Raw genomic sequence first — 18,315 nt, forward strand, 5'->3', positions numbered from 1 at the left:
GCTAAATTTTGTAAAATGCCGATTTAAAAGTGCCGAGGTGTCAATTGGAAAGTAACTGGAAGGTGGTAGGTTCGAATCCTACCACCGGCTGTGCTGTCTCAGGTTTTCCCTGGGTTTTCCGGCAGACCTTCCGGACGAATGTCCACACTGTTCCCCTTGAAGTTGGCCCAGGACGCATACTAACCCCCCTCTCCCCCTGTCTCCCACTCCTTCCTGCAGTCCTCTCTCCACCTGTCCACGTCTGTGCGCCGCACATAGCCACAGTTGCTTCGCGGCGCTAACAATAATAATAACAAAGAATAATAATAAAAAGTAAATAATAAAATAAAATAAATAAGAAAGAATAATAAAAAAAAACAAAGGAAACAATTGGAAAGTTCTAGAGCGCAATTGAGAGATATCCGACCGAGGTATACCTCCAACAAGACACGCCTCTTTCCTTCTTTTTTTTTTTTTCTTCCTATATGAAAAGTCACGACATACATGTACAAATGTGTTAGCATTACCACGCACAACTAGCACACGAGTCGAACGTGATAATCCGACGAGACCCTCGCATAAATTGAATGATCCCTGCGGAGTATAGACCGACAGGAGTATGCTGTTATCCATCTTTCACGCAACGGCGATTTATGTAAGCGATTACCTCCTCCTGTGTCCGACGTCCCAACAGGAAAAAAGTCACTCGCTATACGAAAGATACCTTGTTGTTATCGCGCCATCCATCGGGCCCCCGGGACAATTTTTGGCATTTCCGCGGTCCCGGAACCGTCTTTTTCTCTTCCAATTGAAAAAAGGGGTTTTCGAAAGAATGTGCGCCGACTCCGATTGACCGAGCGACCTGCTCTCTGCCGTCTTGCGCGGGTTCTCCGAGTCGGGAGCTGCGACTAGTCCTATGATGGTTGATACTGATGTTACCGTTATATTGTCCGGCAAGTGTATTTATATTCGCAGATCTAGCGGGGGATACCGTTTCTAGTACCATGCTGTCGCAGTGCATGCTGGTCTCATTGGTAACTGGTGTCTTGAAATCGGCTTCGCGGTAGGAGCAGTAACGCGTGTATCATTACGAAAGCATGTTTCAATTAGGTTAGACTGCATTAGGTGAACATGAGAAATTGGTGTTCTGAGGCTGGAACACATAGAAAGTGCCTGAGAAATTAATGACGAAAGATGGAAGTCACTGAAAAAGGTTAGCCAGCGAAGTTCGAGTCCTACAGCTGGGTAACCTTTTCAGTGACTTCCATCTTTCATGCATTACGTGCTTAGAGCGTAACTAGAAGACACGCCATAGTTTAACCGGTAGCTTGTGCACGGCGACCTTGTGTGTTGAGGACGAAAGATATATAACGTTTTATACATTTTCGCCAGTACGCTACGCGAACCGTACTTGTGCGAATTCGAGCAATACTTGTATAGAATGTCTTACTTATTCTAGCACCTTTTAGCATACGTAAGGTACGCTACGAGTGTTATAAACAGAGCATCACATCGATTTTTTTTCTCCGGTTCGCTTCGGGTTCGTGTCCAGGCATAATAGTTCGGTTCCGGCTCAGCTCCAAGAGGACACACTCATCGGTTCCGAACCGGTTCAAGATGCTCTAAACCGGTTCCGAACCGGGTTGCGAACAATGTCGCGTGAACCGGTCATTTTCGGAACAGGTTGGGGCAATTAAGGTAGGTAAGATGAAAAACGGACAGTCTCGAACTCTCGGTGCTTCGAAACCGGTTTTGAAACTGTAACCGAAAGTTTCTAAATCGGTTCCGTTCCGGTTCAGCTCCAAGATGGCGGCGGCCGTTTCGGTTCGGTTCTGGCAAAAATAAAGGTTCTTTCCGGTTTTCGGTTCCGGTTCGGTTTGATGCTCTGGTTATAAATGTACATGTTCCCCAATATATTAAACGACAAAGGGAAGAACGGGCTGCATCTTTCTGCATTGTGCCCGCAACGCCTTTAAATATAGTAGCTTTACAAAGTGTCACGTGACGGTCTGCCCTATAATGCCGCGGACTGTAGTATACATGGTGGTCGGCACTATATGAGGCTATCACTTTAAGAAACGTCGAACGTTTACCATTGTAATTGCGATCAACGAAAGGGTTGTACCGCAATATGCCTCCCAAGAATCTTACATCATCCCTCCTTCCAGCGTAACGCCTACATTCATTATACTGGCCCACACTGAACTGAGTACGAATACAAATGTTTGTACAACAACCTCATGCAGAGAATTTGGTATGTGTGATACGTGCGCAGTATCCGAAAACAGCGCCCCCGTAGGAAACCGGAAAAGCGGGCGCTCGATTCCGCCCTATCGGAAACTATGACCCGTATGACACTTCCTACACGGGCCTAGAGGTCGCTACCGGCAATCTAAATACCCTACCCTTACGAGTCCGGGGAGATTTCTTACGGGGCGTCATCCTATCATTTGTCCGAATCTACGGCTCGTGATAATTTAAGTGGAGTTCTGTCCTTGAAACGGCGAAAAAACACCAAGAAGGGCTAGTTCGGTTCTTCTTTTTCCTCGCAGACGATCGAGATGTGGGTGAATGGTTTCTGGAGCGTCGTCTGCGAAAAAAATGTGTTCTGCTCCGATGGCGGTGCGTTTTAGCCGGATTCACAAATGAACTGGTTTTTTTCTGAAGGGGACAAGTGATTTGAATTTGTAATGTAAAAGGGCGCAGTTTTGTTTGGGGTCTGTGGCTTTCTAGTCCGCACATGGTTGGAAGCGTGGCTTGTCGCATGGTTGAAGGCGTATATAGCGTTGTGCTGGAGTGTCAGACTTTGCATTGCTGTGTATAATGAACTCCATTTTTCTTCTTGCGGTGAGGATATGTACCAGTAAACTAGATGACATTGTGTAAAGTGAGTGAGAAAGTAAATTATAGTTTTAAAAAAACGCAAGAAAAGAAAATGATTCTGTCGTTCAGCGACGATGGTTACCCGAACTACGTCAGCCTCGTTTGCCTCGAACATTAAACATTCATGAGAATTGGCTGTATCAGAGGCAATTCTGCGGCTGGGCCGACTTCAGGGGAACAGCGGTTGGTATAGGATTCGAACCCACCACCTCACAGTCTTCAGCACAACCTTGGCTACAACGGCCATGCCGCTGGTATTTCTGAATACAACTTCAAACCTTGTCCGCGTTTACTGTCAAGCATGAGGTCATGACTATTCGCAACGTACAACACCTGAACGACACCGCACAAACTCCTTGACTGACTCCTTGCTTTATATGTACCACCTGCTCACGCTGCTTACCACCTGCTTATAGAATGAAAGCCTTGAAACATGCGTCCAAAAAAAGCCATTACCGTCTGGCAGACAGGAGGGCGAAAGAACTTCCTCGAGCGATGGGTGCCTTTACCCTCTCGAAAAACCCGGAAGGGCCCTGTAGTGGCCAAGGATCGAATTTGACCGACATCTACCTTTTCTTTTCTTCACATGGTCCACAGAGCGGTTAAAAGGTATCTGCGCTCCACATCGAATATCGCGTATTGTACTCTTTGTACGAACTTTCATAGTCACTTTACGTATAAATCTACACAAAATGCTTGTTTTCTTTCTTTCTTTCTTCGTCTTTTTGTGTGTGTGTGTGTGTGTGTAGGCGCGGGGTAACATAGCGAGTGGGTTACATGCAGGTTCTTTTTAATGACAATAGCACGTAAAAGTGAAGAGATATCTTCGCTTTTTATTATGCCAGGAAGTTAGGAGGAAGTGTAGCATTATCACGTGACAAAAACTTCCGCTTTCGTTTTTTTTTTTTTTTTTTTTGCCTCGCTGCTGGGACGTAGTCTGGGTGCAAGGAACTTAAAATTATGGAAAGACTACAATTGCTACAAAGAAGCCTTAAACGCGAACCACAAATTTTCCGCTGACGCACGGCGTAATTTAAAGCTTCCTATTATAAAAAAGATATATTTATACTGAAATGAGCTACGACAGCCGACATAACAAGGTTGAGAAATATTGGCGTAGTAGTAAATATGTGTGCACTCCCCAAACTCCTCGTGCTTTAATGTTAAAAGTACGACAACACGTTGACGAACTCTCTGGTACGGTGAGTCGTGATTAAAAGATGAGAAACACAAATTTTGGAGTCCAGTTTCGGTTTCGATTCGTCTCGGTTATGACGTCAGAGTTGGCTAGACTTACAGCGTTATATTCTCTAACTCCTATAAGCACATATAAGGTGCTCGCTGGCATGGGCCACGTACTTGGGCACTGCTATAGTTCGCAGAATGAACACGACGGGGTTTTGTGCAAATTCTGTAGAGGGCGCCACATTCGCAAAAGCGAAACCGCCGCCATGACGTATGTCCGGCTCAGTTCGGTTTCCGTTCGCTGCTGTGCGCTATTTAGGAGACTAGTAACGTCGAAAATACTTACGAGAACTACGGAGACATTGCATAGACAGTGTGGCGACGGTGAAGGTCAGGAAGCACAGGACTTACACCATGGCAGCTAGCGCCATGCTAGCACCATGGCACCATGCTAGCTAGCGACTGTACCGCCTCCTACGAGTGACGCCATGTGAGTGAACCATATACGCTGTGCACTAAGAAAGCATTCGTTTCCCGACAAAATAAATGCGTCGTATATTGTAGCAAGCACTATTGTCTCCTGTTACGCGAACACTCTCAACTACAGTTGAAGTCAATGGTATTTGAATCTCCCCAAGGCCTTTCAATAGAACAGCAGTTCCCTATGTTTTCACCACCCTTTCTGTGCGTTGTTGGGTTCGGCTGTTCTGCGGTCCTACCAGCTTTTCATCACGTACGTGACAGTTGTAGATAAAATGCAATTCAGCTTGTTCTATCATAATTTTATTGTTCTCGTGCAGTTCTTTCCTCTTGGCGTCCAAAAGCACGCAACTATAGACCACATAATAATAATAATTCATGTTTTTTTTTAATTCCATATTAGAGCCGCGAATCAACTGTGGCTATGGGCAACGAATTCGTGACTTTAGGTCGCCAGACAACTATGATCATGAGAGACACCACAGTGGTTGATCGGTAGATTAATTTTGCCCACCTGGGGGGGTTCTTTAACGCGTTGCTGGCGTCCTCGGCCGGGTTCGAACCCGCAACCTTGGGATCAGTAGACGAACGCGCTACCAACCGAGCCACCGAGGCCGGTGTCCCCGACCACATAAAAGCCACAACAGTCAATTAAAGGCGCCGATCCACACGAAGCCCTTGTTGTAGTGGTCGCTGCCATCTTGCCAGTTGGTTGGTCAACTGAGATCGCCGGACTCAATTGAAGTCAAATGCCGTTGAAATTTCGATGACATTTGGCGCTGCTACGCAACACCGCCCAACTGTTGTTGGGGTCAAATGCCATTGGCTCAGCGCATTGTAACAGTGGGTATAACACTCGCGTGGCTGAGTAGTTAGCGTTGAGTGGTTAACGTCGAGACTGAGAGGTACCCGGGTTCGAATCCCGGTGTGCTGTCTGGGGCTTTTCCCGGTTTTTTCCTTAGACAGGGGCTGTCAGACATATGTCAGCACAGTTGCCTTAGAAGTCGGCCCAGGACGCACATTCCCCCAGAGCGTTAGTCGTGACGTCGCAACAAACTTCTGTGAGGCCGACAACGGCGAGATTATTCAGGAGCTCCACCACCACCAACACTGAACGAGGCGCATGCGGAAAAGAAGATAGTTGTAGGCGTCACATTCTACTCCTACATCGTAACACAATCCCACGTCCTTGCGGGCCGCACAACAAGCGTCACGTCCCACAGAACCCCACCGTGACACACGACTGGAATACGTTTCCTGCTAATTAATCTTCAAACGCACACTCAAAAACAAACAAAAAGAAAGAGAGAGAGACGCCGCGCGGAGAAACACGTATACGTTCACACGCACTACATTCTTTGTCGCACTTAGTGCTTGTTTGTGTCAAATTCCTAAGTGTTCGTCCCCGAAGCCAGCGGCAGAGACGGGTTGCCAGCCCGAGAATGCGAAATCACCTGCAGGGAGAAAGGGGGCAAAACTGACTGAATTGTTGAGGGCCACAAAAGCGGCAACAATGGGGTCACAAGGGCCCCCCGGGAGGTCGCTTATTCAATGCGACGGCGTCGGCACAGTTTTTCCGGCCGAGTTTCGCGCCGCAATATAGATGAGCCAGGAGAGACAAATGACAGTTAACGCACTTGTTTCCACAGCCTGCTCAAGCTGCACGAAGAGCTGTAAAGTGTTTCACGTATTTCGCGTCAATTTACTTCTTCTGGCGAAACGTCCATGACATAATCTAGCTTCACGCTATACGGCTGCGAGGTATAGTTACGAGACTATGTCAACATAACGGCCTTCTGCTGTATAGTATGCTGCAGTTCGTTACGGAGTCGCAATCTCCATTCACACATGCGGCGCTGTCGCAGTAACGGGTTTGCACAGGGCGAGGCGCTAATGAGGGGCAGAGAATCCATCTTTGAGTTTTCAAGCACGTTCTCCGAGGAAGATGCGCCAGTGAATGTGGGTCGCTATGAATAGCTCTGTTCTTTCTGTATGCGTTGCGTGGGAATGTATATGAGCAGGTATGTATGGCCGTCTCTAATGTATGACGTGCTGCGAAAGCCCGACTACACTGGATGTGATCGATGTAGCGATTTGTACGCCACACAGGCGCGTCCTAAAAGTGAGATGATTGATTGAGTACGCGTTGCTAAACGCTATTTATGTTACGTGGACGCAAAACTAGGAGCTGCTTGTAGAGAGTTTAATATAAAGCGAAAGCTGCGTCTCGTTGTCGTAAACGTGGGAGGTTATACGTTGCTGTCTTTGGTACGTGGCAAGTAAGTTTTTTTTTTTTTGCATTTAAATAGAGCAACACTCTCATCGTTGTCATGAATGTCATGAATTTCTCTCTCTCTATTTTTTTCCTTTTTTGTCTCGTTCACATCGTTATTGTTTATGACTTATGTACATGGTATCCATTAAGTACAGCTGTTTTATGTTGCAATATGTACGGGTGTTTTAATTATTATTTTTTCTCTCTCTCTCTATCCAGTTATGTGATGTGGTAGCCTCTTAGTTTGTTTTTTTTTAGACTCACAAGTGTTTCATTTGTGTTTTTGTATTGTGCATAATCGGGACTAACTAACAGGCCTGACCTAGCAGTCCCATATTTAACAGTGTTGATGTATGGTGTTCATAAACTATTTTTGAATTTGCGTTTTGAATTGTGAATGTCGGTACAGTTCCCCTGAAGTCGGCCCAGGACGCATAGTAACCCCCCACTGTCCCCCACTCCTTCTTGCTGTCCTCTCTCCATCTCTCCACGTCTGTACTCCACTATAGCCACAGTTGTTTCGCGGCTCTAACATGGAATAAAAAAAAGTTGTCAAAAAGTGTGCAAAGTCCAAGTTGAAGAAAGTAAAGATTGGCATTTGTCGTCGAAATGTTAGATATGCAGATTGATATTGCAGTCTGATTGAAACTAAAGATAAATTAATATTGATGATTTCCCCATTCCTCATCATCATTCTATTTGCTGACGATACATGACAATGACCGTATTAATCTTAGTGTCCAAGGACGCTTAATGTATCAAGACACGGTTTGAAGAAGTGCAGACGGAGGATAAGCCCCACAACAGCAAACATCAACGGAGCCTTGGAAGTTTCAGCTCTCTGCATTCAATGGGAAAAATGAGTTTTCATTTGTATACTTTTATTTCGCAAAAATTAGTGCAGGTTGGTTAGCTTGTGACGCGTTATTATACCTAACGGTTTGCGTGCCGATATGGCGGCACGTCGCTCGGGGAAGATTATGCGTGTTGGGCCGACTTCACAGCGAACTGTGGCGACATTTGCCTTGCACTGTTCGTGGGAAAACACAGGGGGAAAAAAAGAAGAAAGAAACTTAGACAGCAGAACCTCTGTTCTTCAACTTCTTCAACTTCTGCTACTCAGAAGCTTAAACTTTATGTACACTTACTCACTCGCACGCTTTTATTTCCGACTGTAAAACACGGATGAAAAGGCCCAACACCGAGATGACGCCCCTTGTAGACTACTTAGTGGCCTATAATCAGGTTACACTCATTACGTACCTCGTGCGCACCCTACATACACTAGAGCACCGCCATGTAAGTTTCCCACGCGGAAATTGGCCGCACTCTACGCTGCATATGAGTTCAGCAGGCAGTGATGCGCGCAGAGGACGCGTTTCTGCGCGTTCATTATCTACAGCCCAAAACAAAAGGATCGCAAAAAAAAGACAGCATTTGAAATAACGGCTTTACACTGCCGAATCAGGGCAGGTGCTGTTCGGCAACAGAAAAAAGTGTAATAAAATAGCAACATGTAAATGTAACGAAACAATGACGAACGCGGCCGACAGAGACCATGCAGAAAGGCGTGCCCCCTCACGTAATTAACGCGTTGCGTGTCTAACTTCGATATATCGCCACCATCTTTGTTCCCTTTGCATCTTATTAGTGTTTTCCATGCCCATGAATTAGATACGTAGAGAGGGTTTTGACGCCATGTAAAATATGGATTTTACTGTAAAGTATGTGACTTACAGAAGCTCTTCTTATTATTGACGTTATCACATTTTGTCTCGATAAACAGCGATACAAAAAATATAATGAACCAATGCAAACGCATCGACAGCGTATGAGAAATTACGTGTTGGCAACGCTGATATATCGCCGCCATCTTTGTTGAAGGATGAAGCGGAGTAAAATCTGGTAGACTCACTGTTCGTGAACGAGACCTTTGTTACTTTTCATATTATTACTTTTGCTACTAAAACGCAGCACAAACGTGTTTCGGACGAATGAAGAGTTATAGCGCAATCACTGACCAAAAAGTGCCGTGTGCAACGGCGCAATAATCATGTGGAGTAGCCACCCTGATATATCGGCGGCATCTTTTTCCCTTTTGCATTTTATGGTTGCCGGTCTAAGCCTATAGACCGGAAATTATTGTTATCAAAGTAGGCCGTAGAGGCGCTGATTAAGTCAGGCGTGAGAAATGAACAGTCGGAATAATTTCATAGACGTTATCTGTTGCTTTTCCAGCACACTTTTTCCTTGTTCAGATTGCAGCGAGCATTCCCATTCCTATAGCTATGGTATGAATATGGATGGCGTTCGAAAAATAGACTGCCTCAAGACACATTGTCGGGCTAATTCAGGAAGTTTACAATATTGAACGAAATCGTAAAATGTGAGCATTGAACTTAGGGGGGCTTCCGCTACAATGCAACGATGGAAATTATTTCGAATTAATGTCGAAGCACACACTTTTCAAGTTGTGTCTTTTAACTGTAGAGGCTGAAACTGTTAGTTTTATACGGTAATGAAATTCGGTATGTTTTGACATTTACTTCACCCCCCCCCCCCTTTTTTTTCGACGAACTGTTAGAGTTTTGTTTTTTGTCGATGTCGATTTTGTCGATTTTCTAACCCACTTAGAAAATTAATTCCTATAGTACATATTTTACTCACGTGTACTAAGGTAATTCATGTGTAGCGTGGGTTCTTTATCAGATCCAGGCATTTTGATTTTTTTTTTCTCGCAGATTATATATGAATGATTTTAACTTTTGTTGGAAGCAGGCTGAGCCTAAGTAGCCATTTATCCACGTGTTTCTTTCGATTCGGCGCGTCAGATGCTGCCGGCACTTCAATGTTACTTCTCTCTGTTCCCTGTGATGTCGGCCGCGGACGCATGGTCCCCCTCTCCCCCTCCGACGGTCGTGACGCTGCCTGCCTATGCGCGTGGCTGACTACGGCATGCTGTTCCATGACCGCGACCATCACAGTAACTAACTTCCATAGGTCTCTTCTTTCTAACGCACCGGTAATGCCGTACATCGATGATTTCACTATTGCGTGGTGATACAACGTTTAGTTGCGTTTGGGTTGTGGTTGTAAATTTGGCTATCAGATTGATACTCCTCACCTTGAGATAATTTTCACCGTTCCAATCCGGGATAGACGGCAGTTCATTCTCTGAGCCGTAGAGATAAACTACCTAGAGTTGGCAATACAAGGAGATAAACTACGAAGTGTGGATTGCGCGCTGCATAGCAGTACACGGCGGTCGCGCTCGGGGGCCGTCACACGTTCTAAGCCTCGTTCGAGCGGCTGTTCGCAGAGTTTTACAGAGGGAGAGAGCAGTCCTTGGTGCTATGGAGTTCGGAAGACGCTGGCTAACTTCGTCTGTGCTATTCGAAGAAACGCATGGAAGGTACGTTGTTCACTGCTAAGCATTACTTTCCTTCGTGCCGTTATCCCGTACGCAACTCTTCGCAGTCTTTGTCTGTTGCATGGCGACGACAAGCACCAAACAGCAATCCTTAACGCGACGTGATTTCACAAGCAGGAGTTGGCATTGCACTGGTTCTAGTTTTAGCCCTAGCTTGTTGAGATAGTTATATGGGAGCCAGTCCTTGTGACTGGTCTTCCGCCTCGATGCCAATACACGCGAGAGATTTTTGAAGCGTGATGTGGGCAAACTTACGCTTGTCCCATCCTACAGTTGACAATACAAGAGATATGGCTGGTCTTCCACCATGATGCCAATACACGTCTCTTTACGTTTCTCCGCCTACCTCCATACCTCCATAGGTAATTATCTTGCTTGATACACAATACACACGTTTCTCCGCCCCCGGATGGACCGTGTCTTTGAACTGCGCGGCCGATAGCAAGGTCGTCGGGCCAGTATCGCTTGTGGTACTGTTTCCAGGAAAGAATGTTTTTTTTTTTTTTTTCAGGCTTCTTCATGGATCTATACCAGCTAGCCTGCAACCTTTCTCTTGTTTCATAAGAATTTTTCTTTCGACTTTCTCCCTGCCTCTATGGGTATAGTGCTTGATGACAATACACACTCCTTCCTGCGTCTGTGTGGCTGCTGGTCTTCTGCTCCGATGCATATACATTCCTGCTTGTGTGGTACTGTTTCCTGCTTGGTGACAATACGCATCTCATTTGTATTTGGGTATGTCGTTGCGACTGGACTCCGGGCCTTGATGCTCATTTGGCTAGGGATGTAGTGTTCCTGTTTGTGTAAAGGGGCCAATACCTCCATAGGTAGCTCTCCTGCTTGATGACAATACAGTTGGCTCCGATGCCAATACATGCTTGTACCATCCTACAATTGGCAATACGTGTACATGTTCAGTTGGCAATACGGTCCTTCATATACTAGAGAAGGGCCCCGCCCTGGTGGGCAGTGTCTTGGATTGCACGGCCTATCAAACGGTCGTCGGCGCAGTATCGCTCACGGTGCTGTTCCTCAGGAAGATTTTTTCTCCGCAGTCAGTCCGGACTCCCCCACCTACACCAACCTAACACCCCTAACTATTCAGTGACACCCCCCTAACTTTTGCACCTGTGTACACCCTACAGGGGGTGCCCTTGCGATTTCGGCTTTAGTCGCTTGTCGGTAATGATATGTTAAGCTGTAATTGCATACAAATAATAATGACCCCCCCTTAAATTTTTCTAGCACCCCCTCCGTGCTTGAGATTCTGGATAAACCACTGTCCGCAGTCTTGGTCCGTTGCATGGCGACGACAAGCACGAGCAGCAATCCTTACCGTGATGTCATTGCAGGGGTTGGTATTGCACTAGTCCTAGTTTGTTGAGACAGTTAAATGGAGACCAGTCTGACCAGTCCGTGTGACTGGACTTGCGCTTAGATGCCAATACATACCTCCTGTTCCTGGTAGTTCTCCTGCTTGATGACAATACATACCTCCTGTTCCTGGTAGTGAGAGCCGGGCTGCATGCGTGCACGTACCATCCGTGAGCAGTCATTGTAAGAGTCTGTGGAGTGCTCTCGCCGCGGGCTTACCTCGACTCGACTCGACTCGACTCGACTCTTTTATCATGATCAAGGTGAGTGCCATATCAAGTTCCAGTAGTAGGCACACCAGGGCTGTACTGCCCCCCGTAGCGACTCTTCCGGAGCTTCAGGATTGTTCCCATGGCATGGCACGTATACAAGAAGCAATCTCCCCTTGGGAACGTTGTTGTCTCGAATGTGAGATAGAGTCAATCTAAAAGGGGCTACCTCCATAGGTAGTTCTCTTGCTTGATGAGAATACACACCTCCTGTTGTTGTGATTGTTGGGGCAAGCTTGCGCTTTTTCCGAAATATCCATCGGTAGGCCTGCTTTCATGGACAGGTTCCTTACTTGATTACAATACACACCTCCATAGGTAGATCTCTTACTTGGTGACAATACACATCAGTCTGTGTGGATGAGCTTCCGCTCCGATGCCAATACATGTGTGTGTGTGGAAGGATGGGCAAAAGTTCTAATGGTCGGCATGGAGGGAAACAAAGTAGTGCATGCTTGCTCTTCGTTTTTAGGGTGAGGATAGTGCTATTTTTGAGGCGTGATGTGGGCAAGTATTGCTTTTGTCCCATCCTATACAGTTTGCAATATAGCAACTACTACTTTATATTTAAGATAAGGAATGGGGAGTCAATATTATACAAAAGTCAATGTGCAAAGGCATTGCGCTTGTCCCATCCTACAGTTGGCAATACAAAAGGCCCGTGTTTTGATTGTTCGCTTGGTATGGCTTGAACAAAAAACGAACTCTCCTATAGGGAGTGTTGTTTGGCTGGCATGTATATATAGGAATGTGGAGTAGAGCTAGTGTATGTGCAAAGGGGGCTACTTCCATAGGTACTCTCTAAAATTAAAAGGTAGAATTTTCTACCCATTTCGGTAGAGCTGCATTGCAACCACATTACTACTCAAACCAGTTTTACCTTTTGGGTATAACTGCAGAGTAGAAACAAACTACAGAGTAGACACTGTCGCCCTACCAACTTGTGTAAGAAATTCTACCCTTTTTTCCTTAGAGAAACGTGTGAGAGAGAGGAGAAAGGGAAAACGCGCGGATTAATTGGCCCGATGATGGTAGATGGTAGTGGTATCGTTCTACCAGCTTGGGTAGGAAATTCTACCTTTTCTCCTTAGAGTATAGATGACAATACACAGACGCAAGTGTTGCGCTTGTCCCATCGTACGGATGGTTATACAAACGGTCGCGGGACAGTATTGCTAGCAGTATTGCTCGTGAAAATATTTCCCTTAACTCTGATGCCCTGATACGCCGATAGGGAGCTTTGTTATCCAGTGAGATATAGTTTCCGTCAGTGTAAATGGGACTACCTCCAAAGGTAGTAGTCCTGCTTGATTACAATGCACACCGATGCCGATACATTGTGCCTGGTCTTCCAACTGATGTCAATCATGGAAGAAAACCGAAGAGGCACGAACAAAGAGGACAAACGAACTGTTTGTCTGTCCACCATGCCTGCACCCTATCTGTATACTCTCACTGGATGCCAATACTTCCACTTTGACGACTAGTCCCATCCTCCGGGTAGAAATAAAAGAACCCGATATTTACGTGTCATATTGGAAGCCAAAACACTCCACGCGTCATAAAATTTTCCAGTTAAATCGAGCAAGCAACAAATTTACATAACATATCATAACATTCTCCCAATACGGCATATGTAAGCTGGAATTTCTGTCATTGGGTCGGCCTTCATAGCTAATTCTACTACGTGACGACAGTGCACGCGTAATATATCTCAAATACATTTCTTTGTCGCCACAGTTCCCCCTGAAGTCGGCCCAGGACGCAAACTAACACCCCTGTCCCTCACTCCTTCCTGCTGTCCTCTCTCCATCTGTCCTCGTCTGTACGCAGCTCATAGCCACAGTTGCTTCGAGGCGCTAACACGGAAATAAATAAATAATAATAAATAAATCAATAAATATATTTCTTATTGTAAATTTGTGTCTATTTTACTGCGACACCAGTGCATAAGAGTGTGCGTAACTATAAGGCACTAGATAATTTAATCGCTTTTGCAAATGAGGTGTGAAATACGTTCATTGGTATGGACATCAAGCCGAGGCGGAGGTAGACCTAGGATTTAGATTATTTAGATCTAACAGATTCTATAGATTAGCAGGATCTAGATTATTTACTTTTCCGACTATATAAAGTGTTGCACATATATTTCTCTCCGCACATCAACAATTCTGCTTTGTGGAACGCGCAGGAGGCATTAACCTTGTTTTCACAATTAACATAACAGCATACGTGTGATGCTCAGGTTTGCCGTTACGGAGGACAGCATAAGCTTCATAAAAAGGCGTAAGATTGGCGGTTTTATCAAAAGGCCTGGAAGAAAACGATGACATTCGAGGTGATGGTTGACCCCCCTTAGAGGTACACATAATCCCCCTTTCACACGCGGGCACGAGAAAATAAAGCGATTGGACAAGGCTATATCGCTCGCTTAGTCGTCGCCCTTGACATTTCTTTGTGTCACTCCCTTATTAGCGACCGTATTAAAAGCCACTGTTGCGTATCAGTCGTCCGGAAGGTTGGCAGTTTCATACATTCTCCTTTGGAGTAAGAGCGATTATTACGAGACCAAGCTCGTTCGTGCACAGAGACTTGGCTCGGAACGAGCATATATTCTCGCGGATTAAACATTTCTTGGCTACATTAACGGTCCGCCACATATCGGCATGCGCGGAGCGTAACCTTGCCCTAGTTCGTGTTCGTTTCTCTCGTATAGTCTAAACGAAAGCGCACATTTGTGCATTGCAGGATCCGTGTCAGTCGATGCAAACAGATCACGATCTACCATTTTCCTCCAACAATCTCCCGGTAACTGTTGCGAAGTATGGACCATGTTTGACACGGTACGGACGCGTGTAAACGTCTCCGTGCATAGCAGGAAAGTCGCCTGACCGAAATGGGTATGAAGGCGTACTTCGATTAGGATACGCTTCGATGACTAATTGATAGCGAACGATCGCTGCTGAGTATAGATTGCAGAGACCGGATAAGTTGCGCCAGATATTTGTTCGGCGGTGAATGTGTTCGGCGGGTGATCCCGAGGGTACTTGTTGGTACCCGTCGGTACTAAACTACGTTGGTACTAAAACGGTTACAGCATCAGGGGCCAAACAGAAACATCAATATGCAGGGGCGTTTGTACACTCAGCGAACTGATACAGTTTGCGTCCTACCTCGAGTATTGTCTTTGACGCTGTCCCCTCAGGGTTATAGTAGGGTAACATCAGGGTTATGTTATGCTATGTTAGAACGCTGTCTACTCAGTGTTACACAAACAGCAGTGTTTTCGTCAGCGGGAACAGAACCCCATGAATAAAACGTAATAAAGTACCATAGTGCCGCCCAAAAACAGACAGCTCAAAGGAAAACATAAAGATCGACACCACGTACCAGTACGTCACGTACGTCCATACCAGCAACCAATGCTCATTAAAGTTACTTTGTCTTCACAAACACCTTCCGGCACCCTACAGGGCATCGCTCCTCCCGGTCCTCCTCTAGCACCTAACTCCAGCTGCTATGTCTGTAATTCAACAAACAGTCGATATCTGTTCACATAGCGTTCACAGCATTGTTCTCTTTTGTCGAGCGGAACCTTATGAAACACCCTGGTGGTTGAAGTGAGCTTGTCGGGTTACTCTGTCTCTCACATCAATGACAAGTCATATAAATCGATGATTTATTACGATAGGCAACGAGTTATAGGGACGACAAAAGGAATTGGGGAATGCGGCATTCGTAGCAGACGACAAGGTATTCCGTAGCAGACGGCAGGAGAAGGCGGGTGTCGTCTGCTAAATCCGCAGCACGCTACTCCCGGTATATTGCAGCAGCGTGGGAATGCAGTTTTTTTGCTTTCTCTTCCACTGGAATATTTCAATAGTATGACACTCGTGTAAGTACACGGTATTGTCGCACATGCAACGCGCCTATATACCCCGGAGCGCTGCGAGCCGGTCGTTCTATAACGACTCTCTACATTCCAGAAACTATACGCTTAACTGGACCATACCCCGACGATAATCACAACCTAGACATCGATAACTCGTGGAGATATACGCTTCTTCGTCACGACTCGCACCCGCGCGCTCTGTGAATATCGATGAAAAGGAATCCGTTTAACCTCGAAGCCACGATGCAGTCTGTTAACCTTGTTTGCCTGCTTGAATGGGCAAACACGATCTGAAGATGGTCTTATACCTCCGAATATATGCAGCGCCGGGTGGTGGTTGCCAACCGTCCTCATCTTTCTCACGATCTTCTCGAGGTCGACAACCCTGTGACTGGCTTGCAAAAGAGTTCGCCGTTGACCTAGTGCACCAGTCGGATCGCGGTGAAGGGTCAACTGCGCCGGAGCTGTCGCTCATATTTTTCTCTCTTGTACTTTTACTCGTCTGCGTTGCTGCACGTCACGATTCCTTTTATAAATACGTGCGGATGAGGTCTGCTTAAAAGGAAGCGAGAAGCTGGAAGTGGGTACAAGTAATAAAAAGCGAAGGGTTCCGAATGTTAAAGGCCAATGTGAGGAGAGCTTTGCGAAAGTGGAGGTTGTTTTATGCGTGGTTTAAGTTGGGGTGGTTTGTTTGAGGAAGGTCGTATATACATTCGTACTATAGTTCGAGGAACTTGTTAAGGACCTCGTGTATAGACACGGTTTTATATTAGGAAGCGTTGGAGGAAGATGGAATGAGGCGCAAGTGTCGGATGGTTCAGAAGATGGAATGGTGGACTAAAAATATTGGAAAAACGTGTCAGACTCTGGAGAGGATTTCGGAGCGTGTCTTTGGGGAGGGAAGGGAGTTTATCTTGATCGTGAGTTTCCAACTAATTCTGCGGTGTTTGGAACTGAAACACAGTGCACCATCGGTGTGTCCGAGTGGATGAAAGCGTTCGCTCCGTGCGTGTTGCCTCCAAGGTCGTGCTGAAGACTGGAAGGTGGCGGGTTCGAATCCTACCACCGGCTGTGCTGTGTGACGTTTTCCCTGGGTTTTTCGGCACACTTTCCAGACGAAGTCGGCACATTTACCCCTGAAGTCCGCCTAGGACGCGTACTAACCACCCTGTCCTTCTCTCCTTCCTGCTGTCCTCCCTCAGTAGCCGCAGTTGCCTCGCGGTGCTAACACGGAATCAAAAAGAGAGAGAGAGAGAAAAAAAGAAAGAGAAACAGAAACCTAGTGATGATCGAAATGTTTATGTCTCATACTTGGCGAGATACAGATCCTTGAATGCACGCACGCTCCAATTGCTGACGTCAGAAGTGCTAGACGTACGCCGTACGGTCATCCCCATTGGTTCGCTTAAGCACGTGACCACTCTCGCGCTGCCTTACTGGCGGAGACTCCTGCAGGGACGTCAGGACCCAATAGGAGGCTGTGGTTTCTGTATTCCCGATGCCGATTGTCTACGGGTATATTGCCGGCTTTGCTCTAAAACTTGGATTACCGGCGCAACGATATCCGGTGCTTCGGTATGGGGCGAAGTGCCGCGCGAGCCATTACAAAAAAGAAAAAGAAGGCCCCTCCAACTTTTACTTTTTTTTTTATTCCGTGTTACCGCTGCGACCCAGCTGTAACTATGAGCGGCGTACAGACGTGGACAGATGGAGAGAGGACAACAGGAAGGAATAGGGGACGGGGGGTTATTATGCATCCTGGGACGACTTCGTGGGGAACTGTGCCGACATTCGTCTGAAAAGCCTGCCGGAAAACCCAGGGAAAACTTCGAACAGCACAGCTGGTAGAAGGATTCGATCAACAACGAGCAAGACGCTTTTACTCTCTCGACGACGCCATTGATCTTTTACTTCGGGGCAGAGTCGTAATACCGAAAAAAATGCCGCATTAAGTCCGAAAAATCGACGCGGAAGTATAAAAAAAGTGCCGAAATTTCTAAACTTTCGTTTTGGAAAGTTTTTCGCCGGGGAGGGGGGATATGAAGATTTATTAAAAAAAAAAAAAAAAGGAAAGCCTGCGCTATTAGCTGGGCTTATAGCGCGCACCCTTAGTCGTAAAGAAAGTGCCGCACGCGACTAAAAACACTCTTATTTCCGCGTATGTCTGCAGCCGGAAAAGTCGCAATGATGATATTCCGGGAAAGTTCCCTTGTCATCACTTTACGAACTCGCACCTTTCCTCTTGCGTCATGTTGGCCCGTCTTTTGTTTTATTTACGCCCAGTGGCTGACGACGCGTAACTTTGTCCCGCTTATCTGGACATGGACTGATGAGCTAAGGAAGAAAGAAGCTCGGCCGATTGCATAAAAGACGCAGGGAAACTTTCCTAAACGCATCTACACCGTCAAAGTTCAGGTACAGAGGTACATCCTCTCTGGCTGTGCTGACGTCATTTCGACCTGTACTGTACTCCTCTTTGTATACCGCCCTGTTATTAGCGATTGGGCAAGCACCAGATAACCTTGTAGGATTACCTTGACTGAAAGTG

The 18,315-nt window shown here is 46.2% G+C and overlaps 1 protein-coding gene across 2 annotated transcripts in view; it reads left to right on the forward strand.

The window, feature by feature from the left end:
• LOC135390857 (uncharacterized) overlaps nt 1–18,315 on the forward strand; it is a 65,554-nt gene that overhangs the window by 29,119 nt on the left and 18,120 nt on the right. The window lies entirely within an intron of this gene.

Source organism: Ornithodoros turicata, chromosome 4 (genome assembly GCF_037126465.1).
Source record: "Ornithodoros turicata isolate Travis chromosome 4, ASM3712646v1, whole genome shotgun sequence".
Classification (NCBI taxonomy): Eukaryota; Metazoa; Arthropoda; class Arachnida; order Ixodida; family Argasidae; genus Ornithodoros; species Ornithodoros turicata.